At 40.0% G+C, this 26374-nt stretch overlaps 1 protein-coding gene across 4 annotated transcripts in view; it reads right to left on the bottom strand.

Annotated features, from left to right (window-relative positions):
• INPP4B (inositol polyphosphate-4-phosphatase type II B) overlaps positions 1-16024 on the bottom strand; it is a 364993-nt gene extending 348969 nt beyond the window's left edge. For all 4 annotated transcript variants that reach the window (XM_074588896.1, XM_074588899.1, XM_074588900.1 and 1 more), the window contains exon 1: positions 15900-16024. The gene's annotated coding sequence lies outside the window, so the exon portion shown is untranslated. The remainder of the gene's footprint in view (positions 1-15899) is intronic.
• Between the last annotated feature and the right edge of the window lie 10350 nt (positions 16025-26374).

The following is a 26374-nucleotide window of genomic DNA, read 5'->3' as shown; positions in this document are numbered from 1 at the left end:
TATCACCATCAAAACCAGGAGACAAGACATATAATGAGACAGTTTATCTAAACTTTGTTACTTTTCATTTGATTTCCTTAGTCTAAAACAGCATGCTCAACTACACTTCAAACTTTCATCTTCTTTTCCTCATCACCGAATTAATAGAATTTGTCAGGAAAACAGCCTCAAAAACTGAGGAAGAAAACAATTAAGACAGCAGAATGAACAGAAGGGCTGTCAACTTCACCTCCAGCTTTCCAGGCTATCAGTGCCCATCCTTTTCATCCTTATTAAAATATTCTCATCCTGATCCTTCTTATCTACCTCCTCCTTCAATTGTCCCTGGCTCTCATTAAAGGAACTACTTAGTCTTTCTTCCCACAAAGCTAGATTTCCACCATTTCCAACATAAGCTTTCTCTAGAAAAAACACTCTATTCCCAAATCTTTCCCAGATAAACATGGTAATTTTTTTCCATTTAGAGGCAGAAATTCTCTACGAGGCTGTACCTAAAATGCTCTGGAACAGTTTTATGTACTCCACTAAAAAAAAAAAAAAAAAAGGCGGGGGGGGAGACATTTTCCAGCCAAAAACTCTATACTTTTCTGTTGAAAAGAATTAAACCTCCTCCATTCAGTGTGAAGAATAACATTACATTTTAGCTTAAGATAGGAAAATACCAGTTTAAAAGACACAAAGAACAAAAGGAAGAAATGTTGAACGCCATCATTTCATTATATGGCAATACATAGTTCTAAACAGGTCATTAAATAATTCTTAATGATACTGTGTAACAACTAAGCCAAAAAATAGGAAACTGGGCTGTCAAGCAGCTGAGAGCACAAACAAAAGTGCTCCAGCACCTTCAGGGGTGGAGGCACGGGAGAAATCAGAAGAAATCTTGCAAAAATTTCTTCAAAAAAGACATTCAAATCACAACTCACAGAAAGACATTTATAAAACCACCTATGTGTTCTGGTTTTAATAAGGATCCAGATTTAAAACTGAAGACCTTAACCGAGGTCAATCTCTTGGTCTGATCCGCACCTTCTGTTCCAGTTAAGTCATCAACTATGACCAGCAAACTGCCCTGCAGAGTGAAATTCTTATGAACATACATCTAAGGAGACAACTTGCCCACTATGTGCTACTTCTACTTATGCACTTCTGTGAATGAAGAATAAAGCTGTAAAGTATAGAGTGCCAGGGACAGACCAGCACAGAAGTATGAACTGTGCCAACCCTGAGTTTATTGTAGTGCTGACACAGAAGAGAACTTTCAGCTTTATTTTTCAGGATAAAGGTAATTTTTAAATCTACAAATATAGATCTTAATCTAAATTCCTTCCAACTCAGTGTTTGTTTAGTTCCAATGTAATCTAACTTCTGGCAGACACATACAAAGGAAGATTTTATACCTTAACCTTTAAGCAAAGGGTGATTAATAAGCACCAAAACTCCAAAGGAACTATGAGAGATATCTAACCTACCTCATCTGCAAAAATGACTTCAAGCTATTTCTTATGACACTGAATTAAATATTAATGTTCCTTAATATTACTCTTAAGAATTCTCACGTTTTAAGTATTAAATCCACAACTAAAAGTAAGATCGGAAAATTACTTGCAAAAAAAGTGTTAGATAACTATGCCCTCTAATAACATGAATTTGAAGTTGAATCTAGTTGCTATTATCAAAAGTAACCGCCCCAGTGAGCTAGAAGAGATACACATGCACACGCTTGGACTCAAAACATTTACAAAATGATGTGAGAGAGGCACAAGGTAGTGGTACAACCAGACACACCAGGAAAATTGTTACATACTGTTAATATAGGATAAGCACAGCAGCAGAAGCTTCTTATGAGAATGCCCATTTCTCCCTGTTGGTCTCACAGGCATGCCTATGTTTTCTCCCTTGCTGGCCTTCGGGCACTCAGATTTATATATGTTCATTTATACATGAGCACTCAGTTCTAGCTTTTTCTCCCCAACTACAGTAAAACAGTCAGTGACTAATGCATCTACACAGACCAGTAAGAATGCAATTAATTTATGAAGTAATGCTGCTATTTGCAAATACCACATCGCATGTTCTGTAACAATTTAGGAAACCAAGTACAAGTAAAAACGTTACTTCAAACTGAAAGCTTAAAGTATTACATTGATTCACTCTGAATTTTTAGGCTAATGGTGATTTTAAAGTTTTAGATTTGGCAGCCCTAGTTAATAGTCCAGCCTCAAGCCCGCACAAACACTCATCCTTACTTGAGCAACTGAGTGTTTCCCCAGGCAATCCAGCCATTTCCATACACTTCCCACATGCTAATGAGTATTTTCAGACAGTAATGCTGTAGCCACGATGGTGCAATAACAGACAAGACAAGGCTTGCAGGCCAAGATGGCATCCACACCACCATAAACTGCATAAACTAGCGTTTGCTTGATTGCACAGACGATGTCCTGCTCAAGCTCACTCAGAGACGAGTGATGACTATCCAGAACAACTTTATTATTTTTTTTTAATAATTTATCTATTAGTTTCTATGAATATTTTGAAAATGTTGAAAGTGCTGGACCTGAAATCACACCTACTGAGACTATACTTCATACAGAGCTTGAAGGCCTCACCTGCCTCTTCTCCCTGATCTTCTTTCCTGCCCTTAAAAAAAAAAAAAAAAGCGAGCAGCAAATTTCCCATCTGATGCTCTCATCCATTCACTTCTTATTCCTCAGCCTTAATTATTCTGTATAGTAAATTACAGGAGGAGGATGTCTGGCTTTATCCTATTATCCCAGCCACATATGGTATTATTTTATCTGGTCATAACATGCAGACTAGTAAGGATGCAGACTAGTAAGGGACGACAGAAATTTATCAGGCCGTTCTGAATCCCCTAACCAAATCCCTGGATACATTGCGGAATAAAAATCATAGTAATGCTGCCCAGGTTAACTTGTCTGATGATTAAAACTCCTATTCCCGGTGGAGTTTTGAGGAGACCGAATGCCACAGGAGTTACTAGGAAAAAAAAAACAACTGGATTCACACTAATTTTGTAACACTTTCAGCTTTGGGAGCAGATGTCTCTCTCAACACAGTAACCAAGGGGAAATATGGCAAAAAATATTCTCAGATTTTTGTATCTCAGATTAAAAAACCCTCCATATTTTCCTCCCTTCAAAAATAATTGGTCCTTTCCCTCTCACATTGCCTGATATTGAAGAGCCATTCATTCCAAATCGCATAGAATACAAACCAGGGCAGCTTCAAGCTTCAAAACTGTTGGCTTCACAGTTGTCTAAATTCATCCCCTACTCCAACATGGCACTGCAGCTCACGAAATGCTTCTTGAACAACAATGCATTTTCCATGTGATTTAGGATTTGTTCTCTGGTATGCTAATATAAGTTAACTCTGTGATTCTCAAATGTTTGTCTGCTTTTACTCTGCCAGTTGTAAAGTTATTTGTATCTTTACTATGGACCAACACTTTTTTTTTTTTTTTTAATAATTTTCCAGACTGTATGGTGACTTGCTTACTATTCATTCTTTCCTAGCCCAATTAAAAAATGATAAAAAATCTCCACTGGATGCTGTAATTAGATAAAGAAATAAATTCTAGAGGTTGGGTTGTGGTTTTTTTCCTTAACTTTTAAATACCTAAGCATATTTTCTAGCAGTCAATATCTCATTCAAATTACCATTATCCATAAATGAGATAAAATATTTTTTTTTCAAAGAAAAAGCCTTATCAGACTCATTGGTAGAAGTTAGAAAAAGCAAACTTTAATTAGCTATTTATCATCAAGACCAACAGAGAGGTAGTTTTATACCTGTGGAGTACACAGTAAATACTAACAAAAATGTCGTAAGGTATTTATCTTCCAATAAACAGAAGAAAATGCAATTCCTGCTACAGATGTCAGGTTTCTCCTTATTGGGAAAAGGAAAATTAAATATTTTATGATGATAAAAAAGGAATGAATTACCAGGTAGTTAGGATAAAAAACCAACAGCTTTTGCACACCATGCTCTTTGTACATTCTTAAAGTAACGCCAAAGAAACTTTAGAATGTTCCCTTTCTGAAATGTTGCACTTATAGGCAAAGTGTTAGTGTCTGTAGAAAGACTAATGGTTTTCCAACATATTTCTTTGATAAATGGGTTAACTTAATTAGATTTTTTTTCTTTTTTTTTTTTTTCTTTTTTTTTTAATTAATTTGGTCCCTTGCCTGGAGCAGCCAGCGTTGTTTACCCACAATGGCCATGAAATTCCCTGTGTTTGATGGTTTAATTATCTCCTCCTTGCCTGGTAATTCTTTTAAGGCATTTCTTTTTTTTTTTTGTGCAGCATAGCAAACAAAAAGAATTATCTGTCTGTCTTTCTCTGCTCAATCTTATGAACTTACTTACACTTTGTGTCCGCCTCTTGACATATGATGACTTTTAAGGTGATGGACTAAGGCAGAGTTTATTTTAAATATAGTATAAATTACTTATTTTCAGTTACCTGAGCCACTGCAGTCCACGACCAATACAGACACCTGCTACTCACCGATATTACAAGGTCTGAATTTTGTTTACTCACTTGGTTCATCGTCTGTCAGATAGAGAAAATTCTACCGAGAAGAGCACGGCAAGTTACATGCAACTCCCACCTCAACTCTACGTCCTGGCTTACACTGTCTGATTCTGTTAGTAGTCTGGGTATGATAAGAACTAGGTCTGAAAGCTACAAATATCCTTCACAGGGCTAGAATGGGAACGACACTACTTGGACAGAAACAGAACTAGTTGAAATATCACCATGTATGAAGAAAGAGCAAAAACCAGTATCACTGATGGTAATAAGAGGGTAGGTTAACTGTAGTATGTCAAAAACTTTACATTTACAATTTTTCTTCACTAATGAACACAGGCATGCCAAACACTTCTTAAGTTCCAAAAAATAACTATGTGCACTTTTCATCAAAAAAAAAAAAAACCCAACAACCAAACAAACAAACACACACACCACAAAAAACTGTCTGCTTAACAGTGTGTGAGAACAGGATTTATTTTAGTTCAGGTCTGCTTGACCAACAGTAGTTCTACATACAAAATTTCAATTACATCTTCATTAAGAATTGAAAGAAACTAAACTTGTTATTATGAACAAATTAGAACAAACTAAAAACTTTCTATCTATCTCCCAAATACCCATCAAGACTAACACTATGGGACAGTTTGCAAAACAAATCCTGATCACTGAATTACCAAATGGTTTGGATTGGAAGTGACCTTTACAGATCATCTAGTTCCAAACTGCCTGCCATGGGCAGGGACACCTTTCACTACAACAGGTTGCTTAAAGTCCTGTCCAACCTGACCTTGAACACTTCCAATGATGGGGCATCCACACAACTTCTCTGGGCAACCTGTGTTGCCCAGTGTCTCACCATGCCCATGGTAAATAATTTCTTCCTTATGTCCAATCTAAATCCACCACCTTTCCATTTAAAATGATTACCCCTTGTCCTATCACTACAGGCCCTGTTAAAAAGTCTTTCTCCACCTTTGTTATAAGCCCCCTTCTTATAAGTATTGAAGGGCCACAGTAACGTCTCCCTGGAGCCTTCTCCAGGCTGAACAACCCCAACTCTCTCAGTCTTTCTTTAGAGGAGAGGTGTTCCAGCCCTTTGATAATTTTTGTGGACCTCTTCTGCACCTGCTCCAACAGGTCCATATCTTTCCTGTGCTGAGGACTCCAGAGATGGATGCAGTACTCCAGGTAGGGCCTCACCGAAATGCGAGTCCGAGCCTCAGCCCAATGAGCATTTTCAAGATGGGACCTATAGTTTCTTCCAAGATCTCTGACTATCCTGTCCCTTCTGTGCATTTCCAGAATCAACACAAAAAGGGCTAGATGACTAGTATTTTTTTAAATTTAATGTTTATATTTAATTTGTAAATTTAAAATCTAAATTAAGAAAATTTTTTAGAAAACAAACCCCAAAAGCCAAGATCTTACAAAGTGGTTCCTTGAGCTTCAGTAAACTCAGAGCACTGCAAACGGGGTCAGAATCTGCTCCCATTACTTAGGAAGGTGAGAGATATGTGACATTGCTGACTATACAAAGGCTCTTTTGAATTATTTACTACAGCAGAACTAACAAATCATCTGGATGTAAAGGCACAACACTGCTCCAAATACAGAAATGAAAAACTAGGGCCATAACTGACAGGCTGGTATTGTCTTTTAAAATTGCTCTAAAATATATCTTCTGCTATGTTTTCAGTATTCTTGCACTTTGTAATTCAATTTTCTTAAAAATATTTCTTCCTTCACCTTCAAACTATAGTGGGAGACATTGCTCTTTCAGAACACAAAAACAGATTCTCAAAGATGATGTTTTTCAGAACTTAGAAAGTATCTATCAAGAACATAAATTCCCACAAATGTGGGCTACATCAGTATTTTATTTTAAATAGGCAAAAGGTACGTAAGTTTTGGGGTGTTTTGGTTTATTTTTTTTTCCCCCAACCGAACAGTTCATGAGGACAAAGCTAGTCATATTTTTGTATTTAACAAAAAGATGTAGCCACAAACCTCAGGTAAAATTCCACTTTACCTGTACTATGTTGTTTTGATGAACTAGATCAGACAGAGGAGGAAAAAAAAAATTTGATCACTGCTTCAGGCAAAATGCCCAAGCATGCCATTCTATTGTAATACACCAAAATTGATTGTTAAGGTAATTTCAGCACACTGAAAATGAGTAACTGTAACTTTTCTTTTGAAAAAGAATACAGTTTTCCTGCATTCTCTGGTTGATATAAATCTTAATAAATATTCACAGATAACTCTAGGACACCTCATTAGCAAGCTGTTCAACAAGTTGAGCAAGTGCTGAATTAGGTATTTTAAATAATTATTATACATGTATCTTCTCATAGTAATATGGAAACAATTGTAGCATATTTCCTAGTGGAACATCAGATTTATTTAAACATGATAGCCAACAAATGCTACCCCCTGGAAGAAGAGTGCAATGTTTGGCTGTACTAGAAAAATAAGTGGACAACTCCAGACGGGTTAGCTTCCCTTTGTCCCCATGGCTCAGGTAAGAAGTGATTTGCTCCCAGGAGCTCCAGAGGCTTAAATCTGGGACTCATCACCTTGTTTCCAAGATCAGTATCAGCAATTCCTCCAACTCGCACCCATGACCACAGGTAACAGAAAAGAAAGCTTTATCTGCAACTGGCAACTAAATCACCTAAAAAAAAAAAAACCCAGAGGAATTTTCTCCTACACGTGCAAAAAAGTTTTTACCTTCCTTGTAACACCATACTATGAAGAACCGTAAACTTGGAAGGTTACTTCAGTAGTCTAATGCATCTTTGGTCACACAGCATGCCACAGGCATGATACACTCAGTAGCATCCTAAACACTTAGACAGCCATGAGATCCATTCTCAGGAGTAAAGTTTCAGAGAACAAGAGAAAAAGCACATGGTCCTCAAGCGATAGCCAAGTGCTAACCCAGAACAAAAATATCAGGAAACTGCATGATGGACCTCCAGGTTGGGGAAGGGGGCGGGGACTGCTACCATCACTCCTGCACAGATCAAGCCTCCTCAGCTCTTTTAAGAAACACAACCCTAAAATGGACAAAGGGATTTCAGTTTCCCATGATCACAGTTGGAGGTGAGAGCATTGGACACCAGATCACACAGTTAATTTCTGGAGTATTTTTTATAGGGGTCTAAAATAAACTGCCATTTAATCTTGCTTCAGTGTCTGTACTCCTTTCGCCCTGTGAGTCAGTCGGTGACTTCTCACAGTATGCTTTTGCCAGGGATCTGCTCTGTCAGGTTCCCAACACCTTTAGAGCAGTCTTCAGCTGCAAATTGTAGGACAACTCCTATTCACATTAATATGGGCATCCACAACCTTTTTTTTTGGGGGGGGAATAAACTGAAGTTTAACATGCTTTTTCTTTTGTGCAAGGTTACCACAGTTTGTCATTCAATTAAGAATGTTAATCAAAACAAACAAACCAACCAACCATCTGTGAATGCCGAGCCAAAAAGATCCAAACTGAGATGTGGTATCTCAATTTACACTTGGAGTTCACGCAACAACTAAGATTCTGAACTGCCAAGGAGCATTTACACAACATTTCCTTTGCTGCAATCTATGAATGATAAAAATTAAAGCTGAATTTTCAAAAGACTAGATAAATGTAGAAGGACACTTCTTACTGTGTCCCTCAAAGACCCGTATACACACATGCAGTATGTCTCCAAGCATAGGTTTGCTGGAACAGCTACATCTTCTGCTGGTAAATCTTTCACATTATCTTCAAAATACTGATATTACAGCTATCAATGGTACCTAACATTTTCTTCTGACAAAAGGATTATAGTAGTAGCAGCAAAGCAAGGAACAGGAAGCACAGAACACTCCTACTGTTTTACAGTACTTTATCTTCTACTTAAAAGGAGTCATTATCAGAAGTTGGGATTTTGTACAATATTCTTTCCTCAAACATATTTAGCATGTCCTGACTTATACCTTAAGCACGTACAGTCTTCCTAACTTACCACTAGATTGATTACTGATCAATTTTATTGCAAAGTTCTACATATATTTACATATATATTTTGACAGCCTGAGTACAGTTAATAATCCCAGCATGTGGATAGCTTTGCTTTTTTCATATGCAGTTCCAAAGAAGCTATTGTGACCAGGCTTTTCATTTTTGTCAGAGAAAGAAAATCCAATTTATAAAAACGTAAAGCTTTCACAGTGTTACATCAAACTGCTTTCTAATTTCACTTGCAAATATATAACAAAGCAGTTCAACAACTATGCACACAACCTTTATAGGTTCGGTCCTCTCATCCCCCTTGCTTTTTATGCTTTAGTAGGGAAATCTATCTCTAGGCTATCACATTTGATGGTACAGAAACTGATTTAAAGGTTTGTTGTAAATGTTATTTTCTTCACCTTGATCAGAATTTTTGTATAGTCAGACATTGCTAAAGGAAAACTTTGAAAGCACTCCAAGGTTTACTAACAAAGGATGTACTTTGCTCACAAACAGCTGTCCTAACGCCCATTCTCACTGAAGCCCCCTTGCAATGCTTGATTAACATTAAGATGCGTTTGGGCTTTTTGAGACTCATACATTGTACCATTTTCAAAAAGACTGACATCACAGCAACTGGTTTTATATATACCACTTCACACACATAGACACTTTCTGTAAGGGAAAGAAAATAAATGGTAACAATACATGCAATATGAGATCAGTAATTTGCCTTGGAGATTATGTACAATCAAATTTATTTTATTTTAAAAAACCCAACATATACATACCAGATCATCCTAGGTGAATTATAAATAGTCACAATACAGCTATAAAATATTAAAATGAACTCTCACCCATTGTTGTTTTATTAGTTGATGGCTTTTGTCCTACAGTTTTAAAATATACATCTCAAATAACATTTAAAAAAAAAAAAAAACCACGTGGTTTTCCTAATCCATAACTAACTACAAACACAAGCCAGCTAACCAAGACTAAACTGTAGACTGAATTTACAGTATGCCAGCTATCTTACAGTAACTGCCCAAACATATTCTCTTACTCAAAACAAGGTAAATTCAAGAGAGACTTAGACCATGAGAAATAAGTGACCTCATATTTAACAGGAGTACATGCAGTAAAAATACGCTTATCTATGAACTGAGACATAAATGTGGCAGCTTCTACTGGGTTTGTTAAGAATTCCAAATGTCTTAGAGCTTCTTCATATTTTACACTGCCATCTAGTGTAGGCTATATTCATACATTCCAGGCTTCCAACTGTCAGCAGCTGAGGTATCCAAAACCAAAAAAACTTCCATAAAAACAGCAGCCACCGCTTTTGTTTAAATTACCTAGAAGCTACCAATTCCTCGAAGGAAAAGGCTACACTAGCCAGATGAAACAGAATACCAAAACTTAAAGCTATCTGACACCAACAGTAGGAAAGTCAAAAAGAAAACCTAGAGATACAACAATTAACAATAATATACTTATATTTTTAACTAGATGGTTAAACAATTATCCAATATGATTCATTTGGAAAAATGCTTCATGCAGATTCACCGAGGGAAAGCTTAATTAATGCAAGTTAAGCATCTGTGCTTGTATAGAAACTACAGATCAAATTAAACAGTATTTCTCAACAGCACAACTAAACTGAGAATGCTTATTTCAATGTATGTTTTTTTTTTAAACCAGGTGTTTCTTCATCAGTTACATCCTCTATCTTTATTTCAAGGTTTAGTGACTAGATCACTGGCTGATCAGCCTGATCACACTGCTCCTGTGCAGGACCACAGGAAAGTTTGCTTTACGATCAACTTCCCCCACAGAAGCAACATTGCCATCTTTATCTTTTCCAGCTAATACAGAGCAGCTACTCCACTTGGCCGTTCCACAAAAGCCACACAAATTGTGTGTCATGACAAACAGTAACACAGGAATTCCAGATATAGCTGCCTTTTGGCGGGGGGCAGGGGGGGGAAGAAATACTCAACCCACACACTTACTTGGCTAAAGCAAAAAGGCACTTTTCATACACACTCCAACTTTTAGATTATTAATTTGAAAAATTAAAGATCTTCTCATCAACCAAAAGTATATTTTTAAAACTCTAAAAATAGTAGAATGACGTTACTCTGAACGTCAAATACAGTATCTCCTACTCTTTGTACCAAATTCTGTTCTCATTTACAGTACAAACTGGAATAACCCATTCAAGCGATATATTCCAAAATTATGTCACTATAGCAGAGAAAATAATTTCATCCTATGAAACTCAGATCTACTGATACCCGTTTTCTTTAGCCATTTACACATACACAAAGCAAACAAAATCCAGGCAGAGCAGTGATGTTACTGCTGTAATAGAAACACTGTACAATACCAAAGTGTTGATGCATTCTGCTTAATGCTCCATTTGCACAGCAGTAAATACACAAGATACCAAGTCGCACTTAGCTCCTAGACTTTTATACCCATTTTCATGTTTTTGAGACATTTTCATAACAGAAATATGCACCCTAGGTTCGGTGCATCTTACTAGCATTGCTATAATGTGCTAATATCATAGTTTATAAATAAACAAACAATACAAAAACCTGATGGTACATGAGAAACTGTCAAAATACAATAAGAGCTTATTTCCCACAAGATTTTCTCCCTCTTAATTGTCCATTAGACATCCACCTCTTACAATTACAATAAAAAGGGAGTCTTTTTAGTGCCTCGTATTTGGCACTATTTGCCAAATTAGCATTCTTGCAGCAAGCAAGAAACTCCTATTGACAAGTGTACAGCTAAGAGAATGAAAGAAATTGATAAACGTGGAAGTGTTTTAGTTATGTATAAATGGTAAGTTTAAGAGAAAATGCTCCCCAGACAGTCTTAGCCCAGACAGACTTTATTACTGTACTGACGATAAATTTTCTCTGAGGTCACAAGCATAGTGTGAAATTTCATAGAAACAGGACATACACCAAAACAAAAAAAATCCACCAAAAAAATACAGATGGATTTGATTTTTAATGTCATGGCACATAGTAGCAGAGCACAAACTCAGCCTAACAAGAAATGAACTTGATAAACAGCATCACATTTAACAACTTTGACACCGTACTATGTCAAGTAAGCACCATTAGCTTGTGTTGTCTTCCATATTTTCATTAGATAGAGCCTTCTTCAACATTAAGAACAATCTAAAGGAACCTGTGGGGCAAATTCACTGACAAACAGGAAGAGGCTTAGTTTGTCAGGGTGAGGCAAAAAGCCTATTAGCATCCTAACCTATGGAAATCAGTGTTGAAACCTCCCGTGCAACTACAGAGTTGAAACTACTGTACATGGAAAAACTGTCATGCCCAGTCTCTTCTGGATTCGGAAGGGTAGTAAGTTCTATAAAACTTTGATCTCAAACACCTTAGACGCAGAAATAATTCTACATTTTTAAATAGTGCCACTAAAGACATTGACATCAAACAATTTAAAACCCATTGCTGAAATGTGTAAGCAAGCTTTATCATTGTAAACTTGAAAAACCTACAGAGTAAGCAAATACAATTTGTTCTATTCACTCCCTCTTAAAAGGCAAATTAATAAACGTATCGTGTACAGCATAAGATGCCCACTTCACTTTTCAGTATGTTGTCTCATTATACCTTGCCAAAAAGGTATACAAGACTTGGAAGACAGACAATATATCCTGTCTCCTAACAGCAATTTTCATAGTAAAATGCATTGTATAAATCTGATTTGCTGTTTGAGATTCTGCCCATCTTTAGATAACTTATGATGACAGAAGAAATGGGAAAAACACCTCTTCCCTGAAACGCTCTGCTATTGACCTGAACAAATTAACTGAATCTACCTTTGCAGGTTATGGGGAAAATATACTGAAGAATCCTCCATCATTAATTTATAGTTTTTTCACTTCTTAATACTCAGCTGGCAAGCAGTTAACATAGTCTTCCAAAGAGCAGGAAACTAAAATTCACAAACCTTAACTCCTTTTTAGCATTGCCAGCGTCGATTTTGTATTAAGACAAGCAAGTCTTTTTAATTAAAATCCTCTATCACTGTGAAGGCATCTACAAGCTAGAGTCCAGCACCACCGCCCTCAAACCTTGCACAATCCAGCTGGCCTTTCAAGGTTTGTCTCAGGTTTTCTGTAAGAGATCAACTATCCACAGACAGGAGAGCCTGATAAGTTAACTGACCAGATCCTTACCTGGATTTTACCTGGATTTTTTAAGAAAAAATTCTTAAGGGCTGCAAGAGCAAAATCAACTGTGACTGCTCCTAAAGAATGAGATGGAGAATCTGGGACAAAATTGTAGACAGACTGCCAGATTTACAGGTGAAATTAGGAAGCGTGGGGAGGACTCCTAAACCCTGGGTAAGTAGTAGGAAAAGACCAAAGGCTTGGTGAGGCCAGGACTGCCAACTCTCCCCAAATAACATTTCAGCCTTCCGTCCACACCATGTTTTGACACATGAAGTTAGATTTCCAAGTTATTTTAAAAAAACAAGGAAAAGTATTTCATAGAATTTGATTTATATCGGTCCAGATTACTTTGGAAGAAGGAATCCTTCCTCAAAAGTGTGATAAATAACATTCGCCATTCATCAATGGTAACAACAAAATATTAATGTAACGCAAAAAATTTTATAAGCCAAACACAACTAGCCCTTCCTAAAAATTTCTATCAGTCAGAGCATTTGGCATACAAGAAAGGTTATGAAAATATAAATTAGGGAGAGAAACATTGCTAACTGCCCAAGTGTTAAGAATGCTAGTTCAAGTTATCATAAATTTTGAAGAAACATTAATGTTGGAAGTAATCGTCCGCCTTTCAGTTTGTCTCACTTAGCAAACTTTCTTACTTTCTCCTGTAAATCAGTTACATAAATCCAAAAAGTATTGTTTTTGTATTTCTCTGCAGGAGTCATATGCTAAAAATACACATCCATAACAAGCTAAATAATTCAGCAGGCATATCAATCCCACTACTGTTCCTCAAAATTCATAGTGAATTCAGGCCTAGGCCTATTCAAACAATTACTTCACCTGCAAACTATCTTGCAGCCTCCGCTCTTTACTGCCAACCAGCAGCACTGTCCTCCACAGACTGACTTCAATGCTCCAGGCAGGTGATCTACTCCTGGGTTTTTTTGGTGGTTTGATTTTGGTGGATTTGTGGGGTTTTTTTATCTCCTTGTAGTACAGTAGACCAGGTGCTTCCAGATACAAGCACAGTATTAACCATGCATTTTGATTCACAAAACCTTCACTTGATGTTGTGAAATCTTCAGGTCGGATCAGAAGATAAGGAGACAGTCATAAGGGAGGATCTGTAGGAGGCACCTGGATACACCTGCTCAAACTGATATACCTTAGCCTGAGGAAGACAGAACTCTTTGATCAAAAAGAACTAAGGCAGCCTCACAGATAAGTCTCTCCAGAGAAACCAGAGCAAAAGAGAGATCAGGAGCACTTGCAAGGTTTGAGGAACCCATGGAGAACTGGAACTTGAAGCTTTAAGTAGTCCAAAAGAGCCAGTAAAAGAAAAGCTTCATTTTAAAGAAAGATTTAATCTTGAGCACTGTAGAAACTGTCAGAAAGCAAAGGAAAAAAAGCAAAAATAGGGCTCTGAAGTAGTAACACCGCCACATGCTCCCACTAATGTGATCAGGGCTGTAAAAATCTCACGGGGCTAATTTCTGCCCATATTAGTCTTGTGGCTTGTATCTTAATTTTAGTGGAATTATCAGAATATGTGAAGTAAACAGCATTCAGTCCTGCATGGATAGTTACAGTAATGAGGACTTGCATGCACAAACCCTATCCGATATACAGGTTCACAGGACAAAAAAACCTAAGATACCGCAGGGCTTTAAAGCTAATTCAAATTTAATCAAGTAAAGTAAAAATAACACTTAAAAAAAATAATCAAATGGCTGAAACACTGCCTTTTTAAAGGCTTCACACTTATAAATACTTATCCAAATATAAGAAGATTTGTTAGTAACCAATTATTTACATAAACTCTTGCTTTGATACAGACCGAGAAACAGACATTTTCCCCCATCATTCTTGCGATGTAGACATCCTTTAAATAGAGATAGAGAGTGTCTGTAAACCAGTGAAGACTGAAAATTAGTCTCGTTTTTGAGACTCAAAGCCAGATTTAAACGGCATATATATGGACTGATTTTAGGATATCTATTTTAACACATCATTAATGGGTAAATAAACAAGTAAATTTCTTCTGGCAAGGAAGAGAAATGGAACCATAATTACGCATCAGATGAAGATATAGCTCCACAAAGACTTCATCCTATTATTTTTATTCCAGATAAGGCACCGGGTTCGATTTGGGGACCAGGCAAGCAGATAGCACAAGCTCTGCCATCCATGCTTCAAAATCTGAATGTCATTTTGGGAAACAGAAAACAGAGCTCCACTTGAACACAGTTCAGAAATTAAATATCATCCCCCATCCCCCCTTCTCTGGCTGATACAATTTCAAGTTACAACTCTACACAACTTGTAATTATATATAATACCTTTCTTGTGGTTTCCATCACATTTCAGCAGCCGCGGTTGTTTGCAAGATGGGGATGGGTACCCTATAGCTCAATTACGCTACCGAATTAACCCCTTGGCGGCACCTACGGAGCCTGCCGCCCGCCTCATCAGCCAAGTACCCCCGACTTTCAAACATGACAGAAAAACCTTGCAAATAAGGTCCTGCAGCCCCCCCCACAAACGCCCCCTCAGAGGAGCCCCTGCTGCCGCTGGGCGGGGGGGCGGCCCGGCACCGCGGGCACTGAGCTCCCCGTCAGGCAACGCCGCCGCCGGGGGAAAGCGGGAGAAATCCCCAGCAGGTCCCAGCTGGAAGTTTTCCCGGCAGCCCGGGACCCTCCGCGCCCCTCGCTGATGCCCGGAGAGCGGCGGCAGCTGCAGGCTGGGCTGGGCGGGGGTTCCCCAGGGCGGCCGGGCCGCCTCCCTTCCCTCAGCCCCGGCCCCGAGGGGGCGCGGAGCCCGCCCCGGAGGCGGGAGAGCGGCAGCCGCCCTCAGCGCACCCCGGGCCGGATCGCCGGGCTGCGGCGGACCCCGACGAGAGCGACTTAGCCTTCTGCCGGGGCTGCGCACCCCTCGCGGGCTGTATAACCTTAAGAAACTTGATAAGGGAATAAAAGGGAGGGACTTTGGCGGAACAGAGTCCCGGCTTTTAATCTCTCCTGACGCGCCGGAGCCGCCGGGGAAATAAGGAAACAAAACCCCCGCCAGCGGAATGAGCCCCCGCGGCCCGCCCGCCGGCCCCGAGCGGCGCTTACCTGGCTGGCGGCGGGGCGACCGCCCGCCCGGCGGGGCGACCGGCGCGACACTTTCCCCCGGTGCGTGCGTGTGTCGTTCGGTGGCTGGCGAGCTTGCTATTTATAGTCCGGAGCCTCCAGCAGCGCGACGGCGAGAGGAAATGCAGGGCTGAGCGCCCCGGCAGCCGCGCCGGGCAGCCAGAGCCGAGCCCGCGCGCCCGCCCGCCGCCACCGGGAGGGCGAGTTGCGGCTGGCTGGCGCTAGCCGCGGGCACAGGCGCTCCCGCTCCCCCGGCGCCGCCCTCGGACGAGTCTCCTCCCAATGTCACCGGAGCCCGGCGGCGGCTCGGCGGTGGCCCCGCAGGTAGCGCCGGTCAGCCCGCGGCGAGGAAGGGAGAGCCGGCGGCTGCCTCCGTCTCTCTGGTAGCCCTGCGGCGGGCAGGCAGCGCGGCGGGGCTGAGCCGCGCAGAGGTGACCCGCTGCTGCTGCTGCTGGAGGAGGCGAGACCGACACTGGGGTGTGGGAGGGAGAAGCCGCCGCTTGCCATTCACCTCCTGCCGCCCAGAGGGAGCCCGGCCTCCGCGGCCGCCTCTGCCGGGAGCTGGGAGGCCGTGGCGGGAGCCCGCCCGGCCCGAGGGGACGGCGGGACGAGACGGGGGGTCCCTCCCGGGGTGACAAGCCCCTCACTGGGCACGGTTCCTCAGGGGAGCGCAGCATGACCGGGGGGAAACGTTAGTCACTTCCCCTTCTTGGAGCTGAAATAGGTGGTCCCCAGGAGGCTCCGGACCGGCTCCCTCTGAGCTTCAAAAGTTTGGGGGGCGGGGGATGAGGGAAGCCCCGTCCTGTCAGCGAGGGGGGTGGGAGCGCTCCAGGAAGTGCTAATAAGCATTGAATCATAGAACGATTTAAGTTGGAAGGGACCTTAAAGGTCACCTAGTTCCAACCCTCTGCCCTGGGCAGGGACACCTCCCACTAGACCAGGCCCATCTCTTGAACACCTCCAGGGATGGGGCCTCCACAGCTTCTCTGGGCAGCCTGTGCCAGTGTCTCACCACCCTCACAGTGAAAAATTTCTTCCTGATATCTAATCTAAGTCTACCCTCCTTCAGTTTAAAACCGTTACCCCTTGTCCTGTCACTACACTCCCTGATAAAGAGTCCCTCCCCGTCTTTCCTGTAGGCCCTCTTTAGGGAAGAGACTGTAAGGTCTTCCCAGAGCCTTCTCTTCTCCAGGCTGAACAACCCCAACTCTCTTCGCCTGACCTCCATAAAGCTGGCCTTTGGCCCAGAGGGAGCCACAGCCCCCTCCTCCCAGCACCGCAGGCACAGGGCAGAGCCCAGGAACAGGCCCCATTGAGGCAAGGCGGTGACCTCTTGTGCTTTGCTCCTTGTAAATAAATGACTTTGCATCAAAGCTGTGCTGGGCTCTGCGTAGTCAATCCAGTTTCCTCACGAAAGCCACCTCAAGAGGCCCTGATGGCAGAGCTGACCCTCAGCCTGCACGAAGCTCAGCTAGTAAGTGCTGCATCTCTGGGACATTGTCTGAAAATTGGTTTAGTGTGTAAGGCAACAGAGGAATTAAGACAAGTAATATCTAATGCATCTTACTCACTTGATAATAATCTTCATATAATCCAGTTTTTTATTTCGCTCGCAGTTAGATAAATCCCACTATTTCAAACTTCAATTAATCCTATTGAGACTACTTGTGCGTTATAGCAGGACACCGTCTGGGATTTGAGCTGCGTAAGCAACTCCTACGCCACCATACACAAACAACTGAAGTTAATACAAATTAGATAGATAGCTACTTTAGCCTACTCGATATCATGTGTTACAGGGTTGGATTTTAGGGTTTCCTATATTTTAATTACTGCAGTCATCTACAGCATACCAGGACAAAGCCTGACAATGATCTGTGCAAAGCAAGATCGATTTAGCTTCAAGAGTTTGAGGTCAAAACAAAGTTATACAGAGAGACAAAGTTGGGAGCAGAGGGGAGCTAAACAAATACTTACATTATAAGCTAGGTAAAAATTGGAAGGAAAACTCCAAGGCACAAAAGAGAGAGATTTAGCCTCATCCAAACAATTAAACAGAAGTAATACACAAAAACCTAGCTTGATGGAACTACCCATTTATGTAAAGCTGTTCATGCATAAATGTTTGCAGAATCAGGCTCATATTGAACAAACCATTGTAATGAAGGAAAACTGACTTTTAAATTAAGAGATGAGTCTCTCGAGTATCTCTCATGAACAATATTATGCTTCTCACTACAGGAATTTCTTCATAATCTTCCTTCTTGTTCAATTTTTAATGTTCCGTAGCATAACACATAGCAGAAAAGATCCTGCCAGCATAGGAATCGATACCAGAGTGCCACCAATGAAAATCCAGCTTGTGAACAGGGAACTTGCAAAACTGAGCTAGATGTAATTCAGTAGCGTAAGGCAGTTCTGTCTCTCTGCTCCCTTAAAGAGCTGACTACTACTCAGGTTTAGTCTGCAGTTATTTTTCAAATGAAAGCAATCCCAAGCTCTTAGATGTGTTCAGAACTGAGGACAAAGTCTGTAAAATTGACGTCCTGTTAAATTTGGAAGGAATTGCTGTGAGAGCGCCTGCTTACTTATTTCAGTAATGAAACCTTAAATACGTATAGCACCGAACATACCAGGAGCAGTTATCAGAAGTATCATGTTGAAGTAGACTTTTTCTTGGGCAATGCTTTGTTGTACAGCCGGTCACACTGCAGACCACAGGAAGGAAAAAGGCTCAATTTTAGATTACTCTTATGTTAAGATGCAAGATGTTACTGGAGGATGCCTGTTCAGAAATTTACCATATGTCAGTATGGAAAAAAAGATAAGATAATCAGAATTTTATCCCCCTCTGAAATGTTTTAAAATGGATATATAGTCTAAAACTCTCTTTCATCATACAGTAAAAATTTTCAGAGCTTGAAATTACACTTAAGCAGAAAAAATGTCATCTGATGTTCAAAACTACTGAGCTCAAAGATATTTCAAATGTGTTTCAATACTCCCTGGCTCTGAAAATCACATTTCTTTAAGTGCCTAGATATGGATTTAGGGTTTCTAACTGCATTCACTCAGGCTTGAAAATTTTAGCCTACATATATCTGTGCTTCATAATAAATGTATCAGAAAGCTTCAGACAAGCTATAAAAGCATTCTCAAAAAAGCAATGCAGACTTGAGCCATTAGAAGATGAGACACCAACCTGACAAAGTATTTGGCTGCATAATTCAACTTATTCTGGTATATGGAAAGTAGCATCTGAAGCCTGGGCTTTAACAGACTGTAGTAGCAGGAGAAAAATTAAAATGAAACACCTACTGGGGCAGTTTTTTCCTGTTGCTCACTTACTTACTGGTATTTCCCAACATTTTCCAAATCAACATGCCTCTTTCTTTAAAATCTCCTTTTCTGCAATCTCCCCAACTTCTACGTATGACCTCCTATATTCCACCTTATAAATATTAAGTATATCTAAGCTTCCTGGTGTGTTACTATTCTGTTTGACTCTCAAGTCAAATCAAGAGCCTCTCACTTAGTGAAAAAGGTGAGGATAAGAAGATAAGGGAGGGAACAAACAGTAAATTAAACTGTGACAGGCTTAAGACTTCCCAAGGGAACAGCACATGGAGCTATTGGAGAATATCCCTGCTCTGCTACCCAGATTCAGTCTGGCGAGCAAGGTTTATAATTTCCAGGCCAAGGCCCGGGATCAAAGAGAACATTAAACCATTAAAGAACTTGAGGATGAGAAAAAGAAGTAGGATTTAATGGCCTGTCAGCAGCTGGAGTAGAGCCACTCTGATGGAGAAGCTCTAGCAAGCTATCTGAGTCTCCCAGTGCACAGGGGGAAATCGCAGGTTGATAGGAGTTTACTAAACTTTCAAGGAAAGGCAAAGGTTTAAGCAAGAGAAAATGCAAATCTTTATTGTTATCGGCCTTTGCTCAGAGTACATTTCGAGGGATAAAAATGGTTTGTTTTCACAAAGCTCTTTTGTGTTACCTTTAATCAGCGTTCTGTATAACAGTTTACCAAGGGACAGGAGTTAACATACACCAAACGCAGTTGGGTCTGCCACGCTAACCTTGTTAGGAAGCAGGGCTGTGTCAGCCAGAGTAGTTCAATTTAGGCTCAGTATCAAAGGGGGACTGAAAAGGATCTAAAGTATTCTGTATTCCCAAGCACCGAAACATCTTTGAAGGCACAGCTAGGGTAACACTCCAGGGCTGCGTGTTCTCAGGACAGTTAGTACAAATGACTGCATAGCATAATTGCATTGCTTCTCCATACTAACCACAATACAGCAAAAAATATTCGATTTATATCTGCTTTTTAACTGCAAGGAACTAGGGAATCAAAAATTAAATCCTAATGAGAGCATAAACTGTTCCTGTATCAGTGGCTGATCACTCCTTCCCCTTAAAGCCGCTGTCCTCCTCATTGTGGAACCAACAACCCTGCCTGAAACCAAAGGATGCTTTGGCACTGAGACAAAACCTAAAGCACCAAATGAAAATCAGCAAAAACACATCCTAAGCAGGACTGAACTTGACTGCTACAGCCTCCTGCATAACAGCGTCACTGTAGATTACTGCACAAAATTGAAGTCTGTGAACTATGTCAGGCTCTTAACAAACAGAATCAGTGACTGTGAACTACAGTTTGGCTCTCAGTGCCTCACACTTTGTTACTTACACTAATGACAAATATGTGCAAAAAGTTACCCTGCTAATTGAATCGTGATTTATACCCAATATACATATTACAGTGCAGCTACAGAATGACTGCAAAAGAAGCAAGAAGATGGTGAACTAGGTCCTGTGAGGGGACTGATAGCCATGCTTTACTGAACAAGTCCAAGTCTTGACTTCACAGGTTGCTCTGCGTGGGCAATCAATCATGCCCAGTGGCTCCAATGGGGCTTGTGCAGGCCACTGCCAACATAAAACAACTTGCAGGATCAACACCCGCCAGAGAAAGAGCTGTATAACTAATGTAACGGAGGTGAAAGTGAAATTGAGATAAATACCATACTACAAAAGACTCAAGAAAGCAATGTCACAGAAAAACACTTCCTCAGTTATCTGAAATGATCACAGACTTTTCATCAAAAGACAATGAGGAAAACCAATACAGAACTGCTGGAGAAAACGACTGCAGAGATAGTATCATACTGTGTACCAAATGAGAGATGGGTGGTAGTGTAAATAATAAAAAATCCCAAACCAAAATGAAGTCTTGTGCTGAGTAGATTGCACCTCCTGCTGAAAGGCAGATAGATTTCTTTCCCTTACACTTTGGCAATGTTTGTTGTGTTTGTTTTACAAGTAGGGAATGATTGTAACAAACGGACCCAACTCAAATGTTTTTCTGTGCGTTGGATATATCATGCAAATATTTATCATCAATGCCAATCTGAACAGTAATTTCACTTTTTGCCCCACTGTCAGGAAAAAGTCAGTCTTAGAAACCCCAGACAAAGCACTATTGCACTATTATTGTTCTCTTTTTCAATAGCAGTTTCTCTGAGTTTCATCACCTACTACTGTGCAAAGTTTACATAAAACCAGAGTTCCAAAGGACAGCAAATGTGATTTTATTACTAATATGACCTTGGAACTATTATGACACAAAATGCTGAACAGCATAAGCCCACTCTATTGTTCAAAAAATGATAATGGAGTGACTTTATTGTAATAGCCTCTGCGTCAGGTAGCCTCTCATAAAGCTTGTATAACCACCGTATCACATGCTCTGGCCACTCTGACAACAATGCTGTTGTGTGCCCAGGCCCAATCTGGATGAGATTTGCCAGGCAAGACAGACATAGACATATGCAGATCCTGAATTAAAGACTGTGGAGGCTGCAGCAGTTTTCTGCTCACTTTGCACCAACATGAATGACTACATGGCATGGAAGGCTTTAAATTATCAAGATCAGTGATTAAATTATTGGTCCAGTTCCATTAGTACAAACTCTGTAGACTTTAGGGATCTTTTTACTGACCTCTACGCAGGGCAGAAGCCACAGTTTTTATTAGGTCTACTAGTACTGTATGCCATCTTTCAGGCCAAATACGCTGGTACTGGATGTTGCACACTTAACCTCTGCCAAAAAATCACACTGCTCTATTTTATCTCAGAAGGCAAAAATACTTCAGCATCTTTCAGCAATACTTGTTTGGGACAGAAGGTGAAAGGCCAAGCCAGCACTTAGTTTACTGTCTAAAACAATAAAGTCATCAGACAAGCTAAAATGGAAGCAATACATGATTCCCTACTTGCTAACAAGGCTTCACCATTGCTTTTTTCACATTCCCTACATAGGCTAAATTTCAAGGAATGTTTGTACAATGCCAGAACAGAGCTATTTTAAAGTATTGTGTTGATGTCCACCAGAAAACAAAATTAGCTGTCAAGAAAATTTCACAAAAAAAACCCCAAACCCAACCTCATTCTTATGGCTTTAAATGCAGTTTCATGGTACTTTTTATTTCCCCACAACCAGTTTCATTGTTAGAACCATAACCATCCCCTACTTACAAAAACAGTAAAAATCTTCTCCTTTAAAATTCTGCCAAAAACTCATGGGAATTTGGTTTTATGCTAAATTTAATCCCATGTTCCCTTGCCTCACCATTCAGAGAAAAAACTGTCCTCTAGGATAGCAATGCCTACAAGAAGAGTGGCCCTGCCAATGGCCAGCTGTTCCCAATTCTCTCATTTTCCAAAGGGACGAATTGGCAGAAAAGAGTTGAGTTCACATTTGCATTGCCCTCCACTGGGGTAATTATTTATATCACATTATATTGAAGACAACTTTCTCTCAAACCATGGTGGAATTCTTTTTTTTTAACTTTGCATGGTTAAAAACAAGAGGTTTGATGCGATAGAAAACCAAGCCCTTAGAGCTTTCCAGTGCTTTTGGTGGAGTAGTTCACACAGTAGTTCACACCCTCCTTTGAAATAGATTTTGGCTCCATTTGTGGCAGCTGGTTGAAGATGAGCAACATCTAAAAAACTGAAAATTCACAAATGCCTGCCAGATTGAAGTAGCGTGATGATAGGATACCTTATCATCGGTAGCTTGATAAAATGATTATGTGAACTCCGTTCTCATTTAATATGTATTTCTTTTTACAGCTGCATACATATATCCTCTAATGCATACCCTGCAAATTGATAGCAAGAGGAGCACAACAAGATACCACACTTGTCTAAAGAAAACGAAACACTTGAAAACTAAACAAAATAATCTAAGCTGAAGCTTTAATAGATACTCTTCCATATAAAAGCAGGTTTCTAGAGCTTGAGAAGAATGTTCAGAAATAAGGTGTGAATGCAAATAGAAAAATACTGTTTACAAGTTGCATTTTCTTCCATTTACTGACCATTCCCTCTTGCTCTGGAAAGCGGTCCAGGCCTGCGTGCCAGGTGGAGCTGATAACAGAGGGAGTGCTTTGTGCAAGTCCATTACCTTGTTGAGCAGCAGATTTCTGAAGCAATTTTTGCCTTTAACATAGACCTTGACCATTTTCCCAGGGCATGGTGCATATAAATAAAGCCTGAGGTGGTAAATTTCACGGCTCCTGGCTGAATTTCTGACACGTATAATGACAAAACCTTAGAGCTGTGGGCAAACCTCATGCCCTGTGCCACGACACTCCAACCCCCTCACATCCCTGCAGAGTAACCACTGGGGAACTCACTCAGATAAACTAACGTAAAGCTTCCAGCATGCATTTTTCTCTCACCGTATTTCATCCGTGTATCAAAGGGAATGTCATTGACAACAAAAGTAGATTAACTACATCAAATACTGACAGGCAAAATCAAGGACTCATAAGATATATCCAGTGTTCAAGTCAGCGAGCAAGCAGGTTCGAATAGCACGTTGCTGGCTGATGCAGGTACGGCATCTCAAGGGAGACATCTGAAAGAGGGGCTGGCTCACAGCTCCATGGGAATTCCAGAAGCAGGGAGCTCCTGTCTGTCTGCCACAGAGGTAAGATGCCACCAGTCAGCTAATTGGCAACATCTCATCTCTTGAAGAGGAAACCTCCTCTTGGTCTTACTGAGCTCCTGCTGTCACACTTTTCCTCTAATTTAAGACAGAAAAATACAGTTCTAACACCCCTTGTTTGAAAATTTGCTAGCCCCTGTTCTAATCAGCTAACACTTAAATCACAGTCGTCTTGATTTCTGAGAAGTTTTACTTGTAGCATAACTTTCTATCACCATTTTGTGTTGGCTTATTCATGTACCTGCAAGGCACCCAGGCCTGTGTTGGACAATGATTTTCCTTCTGTTTCCTACATGTTGGCAGACCACATGCAGACTTTCACCCCTGATCTTTTTATACTGGTCACAGCAGGACTTTAAAAAGGATATATTTTACTACCTAGATGAGCAATCACTTCCAAAACCCTTTGCAGCGTTTTCCTACCCAGCGTGGTTCAATTCACAATTTGATGCCATTCAAAAATAGCAGTCTCTTGTCTGTGTATGATATTGCAGCCTGTCTTAGGCTAAATTAAATGCTTAATCTAAAATCATCACCGCTTAATGGTCTATTCTTTTCACTGTACTGCAATTTAAAACACTAATACAAAGAATATTTTGGAGAGCTTAATATATGCCTAGCTGATTATGCCCCTCACTTCTCATCTCCTGATCTTTGATATATTTTGGATTTTGACCCTGTCTGTCCTGTAGGAACTTGTATGTAACATGAATCGACTGGCTAAGAGCTAATGATGTTCACTGCTTAAAGTGGGCCGTACATTCTGCTGGCCAAGGTCTGTTTCTTCCACGGTGTTTGGAAAGAGTATCTGCCTTGCGTTGTAAAATAAATGAAATAAATGGAAATAATTAGTACTTGGTGATTGATGGTGAGGACAGTGGGTTTTAGTTCCAGCGTTGTCACAGACCTGCTGCATAATTTTGAGAGTTTCATTTAATTTGTCTGGATCTGACCTACTTGTAAAATAGCTATAATCTCCCTCACTGACCTTACAAGCTACCGTTAGATTTGGGCCCAGGCTATAACTGACCTTTCAGCACTTGTGTGCCATTCAGGGTATAAAAAAGCATTTTGCCTTATGTCCCTTATTTTGACCAAGAAGAATTCATTACTTTTGGGGAAGTGTCGGGGGAAACTCTTTGCCTTTGTGTGCCGCGGGGCAGTAGATTGCCTCAAAGAGCTTAGGAGACAGTGGCATCATATGAAATTGCTGGCCTAAAATGGGTCACAAAGCTTAGGAAGGAACCATATTTTCTTTGAGTCTTTCTCAGACTGTTGCCTGTTTCACTCTCCATGCCTAGGACAGATTGGCCTTAATTGAGGCACTTAGCACAAGTTACTATCCTCAACCAACAAAGTCTACACAAGAGCAAAGTATTATTATTATTAATTTTCAGATGAACATATTTAAAATAATTTAAGTCATGTGTCAGGTCACGTGAGAAGTCAAGACCATTTTTATCAGGAATTAATATCTCTCATCTTCTCTGGTTAGCAGTAGATTGATTTCAAGAACTACACCCTGCTCCTTCCTGAGTTTTATCTAGGTCATCTTGATACATGCAATGCAGTATCCCACTGAATTTAGCAGAGTTACTTTCATGAAGTTTTAGGACCTCTTTCTGCAGCTCAACAATAAGAATATTTAGCTCTATGCTTCATGTATTTGTCTGCAAACATTCTAATATCTTGCTGATATCATGAAAAATAAAGGATTCTGTGTCCACATAGAGCAGATAGCTATATAGCACATCTAGTTAGAGAGAAACATTTTTTCTTGTTCATTCTCAAAAAAATATATATTTAGTAGGTAAGTAACAGGAACTCCAGAGTGTGTTAATTTGCTTGGTTGACTGCCTATAGAAAAATGTCTTCAGAATAAATACTCTTTCAATTGTTTCAGGGTTAATTAACTGTCTACCACTATTTTTGTAAAGGCTACTTAATAAAAGGTAACTTACTTCCACATTAAAAGTAAAAATCCATTACAATACAATGTTTGCATTCATGCATTTTATTTTTTTTTTTGTCTCTTTTACTAGTTAACTAACATTAGTTGCTAAGTTGATGTTAACTTTAGAGTTATAAAAGCACATCACATGCTCCTGGAAAAATATTTTAGCAAGTGTAGATGGTGTTAATATGTAAAATAACTCTGTAACCACTTCCTCCCTGTTATTTTTAGGGACAAAGTGAGATTAACTGGTGTACACATATATTCTTGTAAGTCAAGCAAGAAAAGAAACACAAAATACAGCTTCTTATAGAAGTTTTAAGTTATCTACATTTCATACATTGTGTCAGAGCCTGTTTACTTTTTTTTTCCTGCGACAAATTCAGAAAAATTCTGTTGGATCCAGCTGAACTATTCTGAAACTACAGCATCTGACTGAGAGCAGGATTCACCCACACTATAAGAGATGTCTACGTAACTGC

This window comes from Larus michahellis, chromosome 5 (assembly GCF_964199755.1).
Source record: "Larus michahellis chromosome 5, bLarMic1.1, whole genome shotgun sequence".
Classification (NCBI taxonomy): Eukaryota; Metazoa; Chordata; class Aves; order Charadriiformes; family Laridae; genus Larus; species Larus michahellis.
The sequence above is the reverse complement of the archived record's forward strand: the minus strand, read 5'-3'. Positions and strand labels throughout refer to the sequence as shown.